Below are 9,835 nucleotides of genomic sequence, written 5' to 3'. Positions count from 1 at the left end.
GGGTCTGACCTCGGCGGAAGGCAAGCGGGTAATGGCGGCTGTGGAGCCTGGCAATGGCGGTGGTGGCGTTTTCCTGGGGGTTGAGGGTCAGGGGTCAGGGGCCTGGCGGTACCCGGCTGTGCCCCGCTGTGCCCTGCTGTGCCCCGCAGAGTTCCCTCAGTAACCTGGGCGACTCCGCTGGGCGTCTCACCTGCGTAATGTTTAAGTTAGAGGCCTAGAGGGACGGGCGTCGTGGTCATCGTGGTCAGGTATGAAGAGGCTCATGTGAATACTGTCCAGTGGGACCCTCTCATTAGAAGGAGGGCTTCTGGGACGGTTAATATCACAGGCTTCATTTGAACGGCAGCTTTCCTCAGTGACGTCAGTGTCTAGACTAACGACCCTTTTGATTGTGTCCTCGCTCCATTCCCGGAAGTCAGAGGAAGTCCCAGCCACTGCCTCCTTTCTCCTTCCACTCATGATCATGCTCACACTTCTCTGACAGCAGAGCTTCACTCCAAAATCTCTGCATCCTTCTACCTTTCTGTGTTTCTTCACACTTTTCAGACTGGTTCCTCACTTCTCTATTCTCTCTGGAACCTTCCACCACCACCCTAGCAAAACATGCTTTTTGTCCTCTCTGGACTCCTAAATGGACAATCTCAATGGTCTCTTAATATCCTGGATCAGCTCACTCTCTGTACCTAGACCATGAATTTCTTCTTGTGAAAATACAACATTCTCTTTGCTCTGTCAGTAAAGAAAAGCTTTAGGTGCATTCCTAGGGGAAGCAATGTTAACCACGTAGAAGTATTCATGGCCTTCAACCTCCTCTTGACTTTGGCTGCCACTCAGGTAGCCTTGTTGTTGGTTTTTATCCTCCCACTTCGAATCAGTAAATCCCAAGGTTAGTCTGAGAAAGGGACTAAACTTGCAAAGGTAGCTTATTCAGGATAGATTTATATAGATAGTTCCTATGTATTGTCCTGAATTGCTATTTAATTTCAAGTGTACATATATTTTTTTATATTTAATTTTTAGTTTTAAGTGGACACAATATCTTTTTTATTTTACATGTATGTGGTGTTGAGGATGGAACCCAGCCTCATGCATGTTAGGTGAGGACTCTACCACTGAGCCACAATCCCAGCCCCTCAAGTCTGCCTATCTTGCTCCCTAAAAAGACTGTAAACATTTTAAGATGAAGATCCTTAGTTATGTGTATTTTTCCTAGGCAAAGCTTCCTGTACTAGGGAATTTATAATAGTGATGTCAAGAGATCTTGTTTTTAAAGCTATTTTCTTTTTGTATTACATAATTTTATTATAATAGCAATGTAGTAGATATTATGTTAGATTATTTAAAAATAGATCTTACTTTTGTCTATTGAATGCATAGCCACTAAATACTAGTACTGCTATTTTGTGCTTTATTTTAATAAAATTTGTTAGTTCAAAAAAACTGAACTTGTTTTTATTTAAGGAAATAAAGGAAAGAATACTATACAAAATGTACATAGATCTGACTAGTTTTTCTTTTTAGATGTTAGTTATTTTCCCCTGGACATCAGAAAGAAGGACTGGCTGATAAGATATGAAGAGAACCACAAGTAATTTCCAACAACTCATGTTGCAGGATTGGAGATGACAGGCATAGAATAGTTCTTTTAAATAAATTCTTAAGTTATTTGCAAGCTAGACCTTACAAGGGACCGCACCATAATTATGAATTTAGGGGCTACGAAATAATTCTATTAATTGATTTTCCTCTATTGTGTCAAAGTTTCTCTGCTACCTCCCTATCCTTAACCTGTTCTACTCCATGCTTACAATGTTAACTTTGTACATTGAACTTGAATTACATAAGAACGAAGCCTTTTCCACTGTTTGTTGACAAATGACACATCTCACTGCTGCCTTTGATGTAGAATTCTGTACTCATAAGAAATTTTCAACTTCACATATACATGGGGACCAGCTCCTGAGAGCTAATGGAAATGTAGTTTTTTTTTTGTTTGTTTGTTTTTTTATCATATGAAGAGTTCTAACCCTTTATTTTTTTGGAGGTACTGGGGATTGAACTAAGGGGCACTCAACTACTGAGCCACATCCCCAGCCTTATTTTGTATTTTATTTAGAGACAGTGTCTCACTAAGTTGCTTGGTGCCTCACTGTTGCTGAGGCTGGCTTTGAATTCATGATACTCCTGCCTCAGCCTCCCGAGCTGCTGGGATTACAGGCATGCACCACTGCGCCCGGCCTAGCCCTTTATTTTTTCTAGCTAAAAATGTGTTCTAGGGTAGAAAGAAGACAAGTCACATTTTCCTAGAAAATGGACATGTATTTCCATCTAAACATAGATCATAATTGACTTTAATGGATAATTTTAAGTCCTGTATTTTAATGACACAATAAATATTGTATAATTTATGATATGCCCAACATTTAAAAAAAATTTCCTCCTTACTACTATCAGGAAGAACTTTAAAGTAGGAAAGTAATTACTTTTTAGATTATAATGTTGGGCTGGGGATATAGCTCAGTTGGTAGAGTGCTTGCCACAAGGCCCTGGTTTTGCTCCCTTACACCACACACACACACACACACACACACACACACACACACACACAAAATCAACTCAAAGTGGATCAAAGATTTAGGCACTAGAACAGAGACTCTGTGTCTGATAGAAGAAAAAATAGGCCCAAATCTTCACCACATCGGCCTAGGATCTGACTTCCTTAACTAGACTCCTAAAGTGCAAGAAATATAATCAACAATTAATAAATTGGGGCTGGGGCTGTAGCTCAGTGGCAAAGCTCTTGCCTAGCATGTGTGAGGCACTGGGTTTGATCTTCAACACCACATAAAAATTAACAAATAAAAAAAAGGCATTCTGGCCATCTACAAGTATAAAAAAATTTAAAAAAGAATAAATGGAATAGATTCAAATTAAAAAGCTTTACTCAGAAAGGAAACAATTAATACAGTGAAGATAGAGCCTATATATTGGGAGAAAATCTGCACCACATGCATCTCTGATAAAGCATTAATCTCTAGGATATATAAGGAACTCAAAAAACTTAACACCGAAAAAAAAATAACCCAATCAATAAATGGGCTAAGGAACTGAACACACAGAAGAAGAAATACATTTGATCAACAAATATATGAAAAAGTGTTTAACATCTCTAGCAATTAGAGAAATGCAAATCAAAACTACTCTAAGATTTCATCTCACTCCAGTCAGAATGGCAATCATCAAGAATATAGGCAACAATAAATGTTGGCAAGGATGTGTTGAAAAAGGTACACTCATACATCATTGGTGGAACTGAAAATTGGTGCAACCACTATGGGAAGCAATATGAAGATTCCTCAGAAAATTGGGAATGGAACCAACATTTGACCCAGGTATCCCACTACTTGGTTTATACCCCAAGGACTTAAAATCAGCATCCTATAGTGATGCAGCCACATCAATGTTTATAGCAGTTCAACTGACAATAGCTAGACTATGGAACCAACCTAGGTGTCCTTCAATAGATGAATGGATAAAGAAAATATGGTATATATACTCAATGGAACATTACTCAGCTTTAAAAAGAGTAAAATTATGGCATTTACCAGTAAATGGATGGAGTTGGAGAATATCAAGCTAAGCAAAATAAGCCAATCCCAAAGAACCAAATACCAAATGTTTTTTTCTGCTATGTGGATGTTGATTCACAATGGGAGTGGTGGTGTAGGGAAGAATAAAGGTGCTTTGGATTAGACAGAGGGGAGTGAAAGGAGGGTAGGGGTCATGGGGTAGGAAGGATAGTAGAATGAACCCGACATTACAACCCTATGTGCATATATGATTACACCACCAGTGTAACTCTATATTATGTACAACCAGAAGAATAAGAAGTTATACTCCATTTATGTATGACATGTCAAATGCATTCTACAGTCATCTATAACTAATTAGAAGAACAAGAAAAAAAGAATAACTGAACTAAACAGAGACTTCATCCCCAAGCAGTCTATACATGGAAAAGATTTGTGTAGACTTGTTTGGGGTGGAAGGATGAGGAACTATGAAATTGGAGATCAATAGGGGATGTTATATGACAGGAGTTTTTCACTTAGGTTCATCAAGTTCCAGGGTTTGCTGTGGTGATGTGCATTGATCTTGACAAGGAAGTTCAGAGCTGATGGGGTTCCCAAGCTTCATACTTCTATAAGTAACCACAACAGTCCCATCTGTTTAATATATTAGGGTTCCATGAAAAAAAATTGTTTGAAAGTTACATTCCATTGCTAAAAAACACAACATGGACTAATGTATAGGATTTTGTGACAAAGATAACTATCTGTGAATACCATGAGACTATGGACAAGAAGAATCTCTGTGACCTGTACTGGAATTAGGATTATAAACCCCTTTAGAATATAAGTTTATCCCTGTTTTATTAGGACTGCAAAATCCCCAGGACAAAGGTTATAGAAATTCTTAGTTTCTAATTTTCTTACTGTCTTTTTTTCAATTTCTTAATGTCTTAAAATAGGAATTTTGTAATATCTGGCATCTGAGCTATAGAAAGAAATAAAGTTAGATAAGGTGTTTGGACAAGATTATAGAGGGTTTTGGAACTTAGAAAAAACATAGAAATAGATAAGTGATTTTACAAAATGTTATGACACAAAGTTTAAGGATATGGCATGTGATAAGAATTACAAAAAAGGAGTTGGGATGTAGCTTATTGTTATATTAGAGTGGGGCTTAGCATGTGTAATGCCCTGGGTTCACTTCCCAGCACTATTTAATAGCAGTAGTAGTAGTAGTAACAATAATAATGGTAATAATCAGCAGAAAGACAAGAATTAATGGGTCCAGATACTGATGCTTTGTTTAATTCATAACCCAAAAACTGAGGCTCTCAGTTTTAGGTATTCAGTCTTGACTCAAAGAGCTTAGGAATATAGAAAGTTTCAGAGAAAGCAAATAGGTGATTTAAGGACAGCCAAGAAATGGAAGAGCAGCTTAGAAAACATCTGGTTGGACTCTTTCTTAAATATCTTAAGAGCTTATAAAAAGAAAAAGGCAAGTTCATATGGCCACAGTCAGGTATGAACTTTAAGAAAGTGATCTATTATGACAAATTTAGGAATAGCATTATCATTCTTTCTCATTTTTATTAGTTTGTTATAGTTATACATAGTATTGGGGTTTGTTTAGACATAATTACAAAATATTTCTGGGATGTAATTTGTTACACTTCAGTCTCTTACCCTTTTCCTCCCCTCCTCCTTACCCTTGTTGCCTTTCCTATATTCTACTGATTTTTTCATCAATCTATTTATATTTTTTTAAAAAAATACTGCATAAGGTGAAATTCACTGTGGCATATATATGAAAGTTTGGTCAGATTTATTCCACTGTTCCTCTTTTTCCTATCCCTCCTCTCTCCCCTTCAATCTCCTTCCTCTACTCCACTGATCTTTGTTCTGTTTTCATGGAATCCCCCCTCCACCCTTTTGTTCTTCTTCCTTATTTTGGTCTAGCTTCTGCATATGAGAGAAAAATTTGACCTTTGACTTTCTGGGTCTGGCTTTTTTTTTCACTTAGCATGATGTTCTTCAGTTCTGTCCATTTACCAGCAAATACCATAATTTCATTCTTCTTTAAAATTGAGTAATATTCCATTGTGTATATGTACTATATTTTCTTTATCCATTCATCTGTTGAAGGACACCTAGGATGGTTTCATAGTTTGGCTATTGTGACTCGAGATGCTATAAACACTGATGTGGCTGTGTCAAAGTAGTACGCTAATTTTAAGTCCTTTGAGTATATACGGAGGAGTGGGATAACTGAGTCAAATGATGGTTCCATTCCAAGTTTTCTAAGGAATCTTCATACTCCTTTCCAGAGTTGTTGCACCAATTTGCAGTCCTGCCAGTGATATATGAGTGTACCTTTCCCCCAACATCCTTGCCAACACTTATTGTTACTTGTATTCTTGATAATTGCCATTCTGACTGGAGTGAGATGAAATCTCAGTGTAGTTTTGATTTGCATTTCCCTGATTGCTAGAACATTTTTTTCATATATTTATTGGCCATTTGTATTTCTTCTTTTAATAAATGTCTCTTTAATTCTTTTGCCCTTTTATTAATTGGGTTATTTTTTGTTGATGTTTCTGTTTGTATTTTTGAGTTCTTCATATATTCTGGATATAAATCCTCTGTCTGAGGAGCAGGTGGCAAAGATCTAGTCTTCTGTAGGCTCTCTGTTCTTGCTCCTATTTTTTTCTTTTATTGTGCAGAAGCTTTTTAATTTGATGCTATCTTACTAATTGATTCTTGATTTTTATTTCTTCTGCTTTAAGAGTCTTGTTAAGAGGCTCTTAAATGTAAGAGGCTTGCATTTTCTTCTAGCAGTTTCAGAGTTTCCTGTCTAATTCCTGGGTCTTTGACCCACTTTGAGTTGGCTTTTGTGCAAGGTGAAAGATAGAGGTTAATTTTTTTTCACAGAATTTTTAAAAAATTTATAATCAAGTTCTGTTGGGTAACCAAATCAAGATTCATTTCTTGACAAGAAGTAGATATGTAGAAGAGTTGAGGGGAAGGGAATCAGAAGTTCTGAAGACCAGTCAAGAGACCTATAGTTTCAGCAGTAATTAAGACCAGATCACGAGAGCCCTGCAACAACCCCCAGGCCCTTTGTTTGGTGTTTTTACTAATCCAAAAAAAATGTTTAGAACAAGTCTACTGGGTGAAGGACCTCCAGGCAAGGGGCTGTGCATCAGGCAGAACCAACTCTGGAAGGATGGGACATGTGGGGTGTCATTGACACTGTCATCCAGAGAGGAGACCCAGTGCTCCCCAATGAGGTATGGAAGATTGGAGTTAATAGTGTTTCCTACCCTAACTGAGGCAAGAGCCTGAACCTCAGCCAGGTGACTTGCAGGGTCAGGCTGTTTCAGTGTTGATTCGTCCAGGCCACTAGAGAGCTTAGTCAAAATTCTCAAAAATCCTGTCCAAAGGAAGGCCACCGAGCTCAAGGAAGGCTTGAGCTCTTCTCTGAAAGGGCATGCACCCACAGGACAGGGCCTTGTGTGTCCCTGCACCTCTCCTAAAGGTCATAGGCTGTGCCCACAGCACAGCTTTGCTCCTTTTGCCTACAATGACATGTACGCTTTGATGAGACCATGCCACGTGTTGATAGAGGAGCTGTGCTGTTTTGAAAGAACCTTCTCCACTTTCCCTGTGAGAACACTCCAAACACAGGGAGAGCCCTTGGTCTAGACTGCTGCTGCATATCTGCCATCAGGGCTGAAGATGACTGTGGTCCAGTCAGAGCTGCACTTGAACTAAGGTGCACTGAACTTATGCTTGAGGGCATTTGTCCGCAGATAAATAACTTTCAGCAGGTCATCATGGGAACAACTCAGAAGTTCAGTCCTTTCTGGGTTTAGGTCCAAGGCAGTGATCTTCCCCAACAGCTCCATTTTTCGAACCACTTTCTTTCTTTATATATATATATATATATATATATATATATATATATATATATATATATATAGAGAGAGAGAGAGAGAGAGAGAGAGAGAGAGAGAAAACATCTTTATTTTATTTATTTATTTTCATGTGGAGCTGAGGATCGAACCCAGTGCCTCATGCGTGGGAGGCAAGCACTCTGCCACTGAGCCCCAACCCCAGCCCCTCAAATCACACTTTATGATCTGATGTCCTAGAATGGCATTTTCTTATCAAAATGTCCACTCATTACACACTGCTCTGTGCAGACAATATCATTGCAATTGGATCCTGCAAACACTGTCTTTATGCAGCCTTTGCTGTGTAGATCCCAGAGTTGTGACTTCCTAAGATGGTCCGTGGATTGTCCATCAGGAGCTTAGCAGCGAGCACTTTCCCACTATGTCCTCTGAGCATTTGATGTAATCAATAATCATACACAGTCCAGATTCAGCTTGCAAAATCATTTGAAGCTTCTAAGAGGTAAATCCCAGAACTACCAAATTTAATGCTTATAATTCCAGCATTACTACTACCAGATAGGGAGCCTTTGAACTAACATTTATCTCCAAATGCTTCCAGTAACTTAACCCTATGGTCCATGCTTCCAATGGGAACCTGGACTGAACCGCACAGCATTAACTTCCCTCATAAGGCAGTAGTTGATACCCTCATATCTTTACCAGAACCAGGATGAGTATCTGCATTATCTGGAAGACTGGGAAGGAAGAGACAGAGTGTCTCCCAAAGATATTAGTGATAGAATCCAGAAGGCCTCCAGCAGGCTACTCTGCTGATAGCTCCCACAGGCAAGGTTTCCTGTATTTGCTCTGAGGTCTGATCCACTCTGACTTCAATGTCATCATCCTGTTCAGCTGGCAGCAATTTCTTTGCTGCCTCTGCAAGCTCTTTCTGCAGCCAGGCTTGCCATCTCCTGGAGTCCCTTTTGATCTCTGCCTTGAGGCGGTTTGCTTCCTGGGCTTTCTCAGCCATCCACCTTCAGTAGTTTTCCTCCAAGACAGTAAAATTGATCTGCAGGGCATCATATTTGTCCTTCAGGGTCTGGTTGGCTACCTGGAGGTCTGGAAGCTTGCTGCATAGATCTAGGCACTCTGTTGCCAGGTTAGAGATGATTTGCAAACATTTTTCAATTTTTGCTTCATTCACCTGCATCTCCCTGTCCTTCTGCTGCATTTGGTCAATCACCAACTGAGCTAACTCCCCATGATTCTTGTGCAATTCAGTCAGTTCTTCTTGATGTTTAATCCTCAGCTGAGCCATTTCTTATAGTTGACTGTCATTCCACGTGCCATGGTGACCAGGACTTATCTCGTGCCTGTTTGGGAGGTCATATTTTTCAACTTGTAGTTTCTGGGCCAACACTGAATGAAGATCTAACTTTTTCAGCAACTTGTTATCTTTTTTTTTTTTAATTTAATATTTATTTTTTAGTTTTCGGCGGACACAACATCTTTGTTTGTATGTGGTGCTGAGGATCGAACCCAGGCCGCACGCATGCCAGGCGAGCGCGCTACCACTTGAGCCACATCCCCAGCCCAACTTGTTATCTTTAAATGACAAGAGGTGGTCGTGAAGAAATCACTTTCATGCTAGTGGTTTTCCATCAACAGTAAAGGCTATGTCCCGACTAAGGAAAGAACACTGGGGTAGAGTAAGAGAAAAGACTCTCAGAAATCAAGTGTCACATGCTCTATAATACTCACCTGCAATGTTAATTCCTTACATTGGTGCTTGAAGTCAATTAACGCCTGTCTCATCAGTGCGATCACCTGCACGGGATGCTTCTGCAGGATGATTTCCTCCAACGACTGCCTTTGCTGCCGGTCAGGCCCTCAAGTCCTCTGCAATGTGGCCCTTACAGCTGGGAAAGTTAGCAGAGCAGAGGGCTGGGTGATTTGTCTGTCACACACTGCCTGGGTGCCTCAGGGCCATGGAACCCAACAGAGGCAGATTGCTGCAGCCCACAGCATGTCGCAGCTAGCAGGCAAGGTAAGGCCTAAATTTCATTCTACTATAGATGGATATCCAGTTATTTATATACATTTATTTTGTTCATTTTTATGCGGTGCTGAGGATCGAACCCAGGGCCTCCCACATGTGAGGCGAGTGCTCTACTGCTGATCCACAACCCCAGCCCCTGGATATCCAGTTTTTCTAGCACCATTTGTTGTTTTAAAAAGCTGTCTTTCTCCCAACATGTTTTTGGCACCTTCCTGGAGTATCAGATGATTGTATCTATGTGGGTTTGTCTCTGTGTCTTATATTCTATTCCATTGTTCTTCATGTCTGTTTTTTGGTGCCAATACCAT

The 9,835-nt window shown here is 39.7% G+C and overlaps 1 pseudogene; it reads right to left on the bottom strand.

Annotated features, from left to right (window-relative positions):
• Window positions 1-6,980: 6,980 nt before the first annotated feature.
• Window positions 6,981-9,398, bottom strand: LOC143639373 (autophagy-related protein 16-1-like; annotated as a pseudogene).
• Window positions 9,399-9,835: the final 437 nt, after the last annotated feature.

The sequence above is a fragment of the Callospermophilus lateralis genome, chromosome X (assembly GCF_048772815.1).
Source record: "Callospermophilus lateralis isolate mCalLat2 chromosome X, mCalLat2.hap1, whole genome shotgun sequence".
NCBI classification, from domain to species: Eukaryota; Metazoa; Chordata; class Mammalia; order Rodentia; family Sciuridae; genus Callospermophilus; species Callospermophilus lateralis.
The sequence above is the reverse complement of the archived record's forward strand: the minus strand, read 5'-3'. Positions and strand labels throughout refer to the sequence as shown.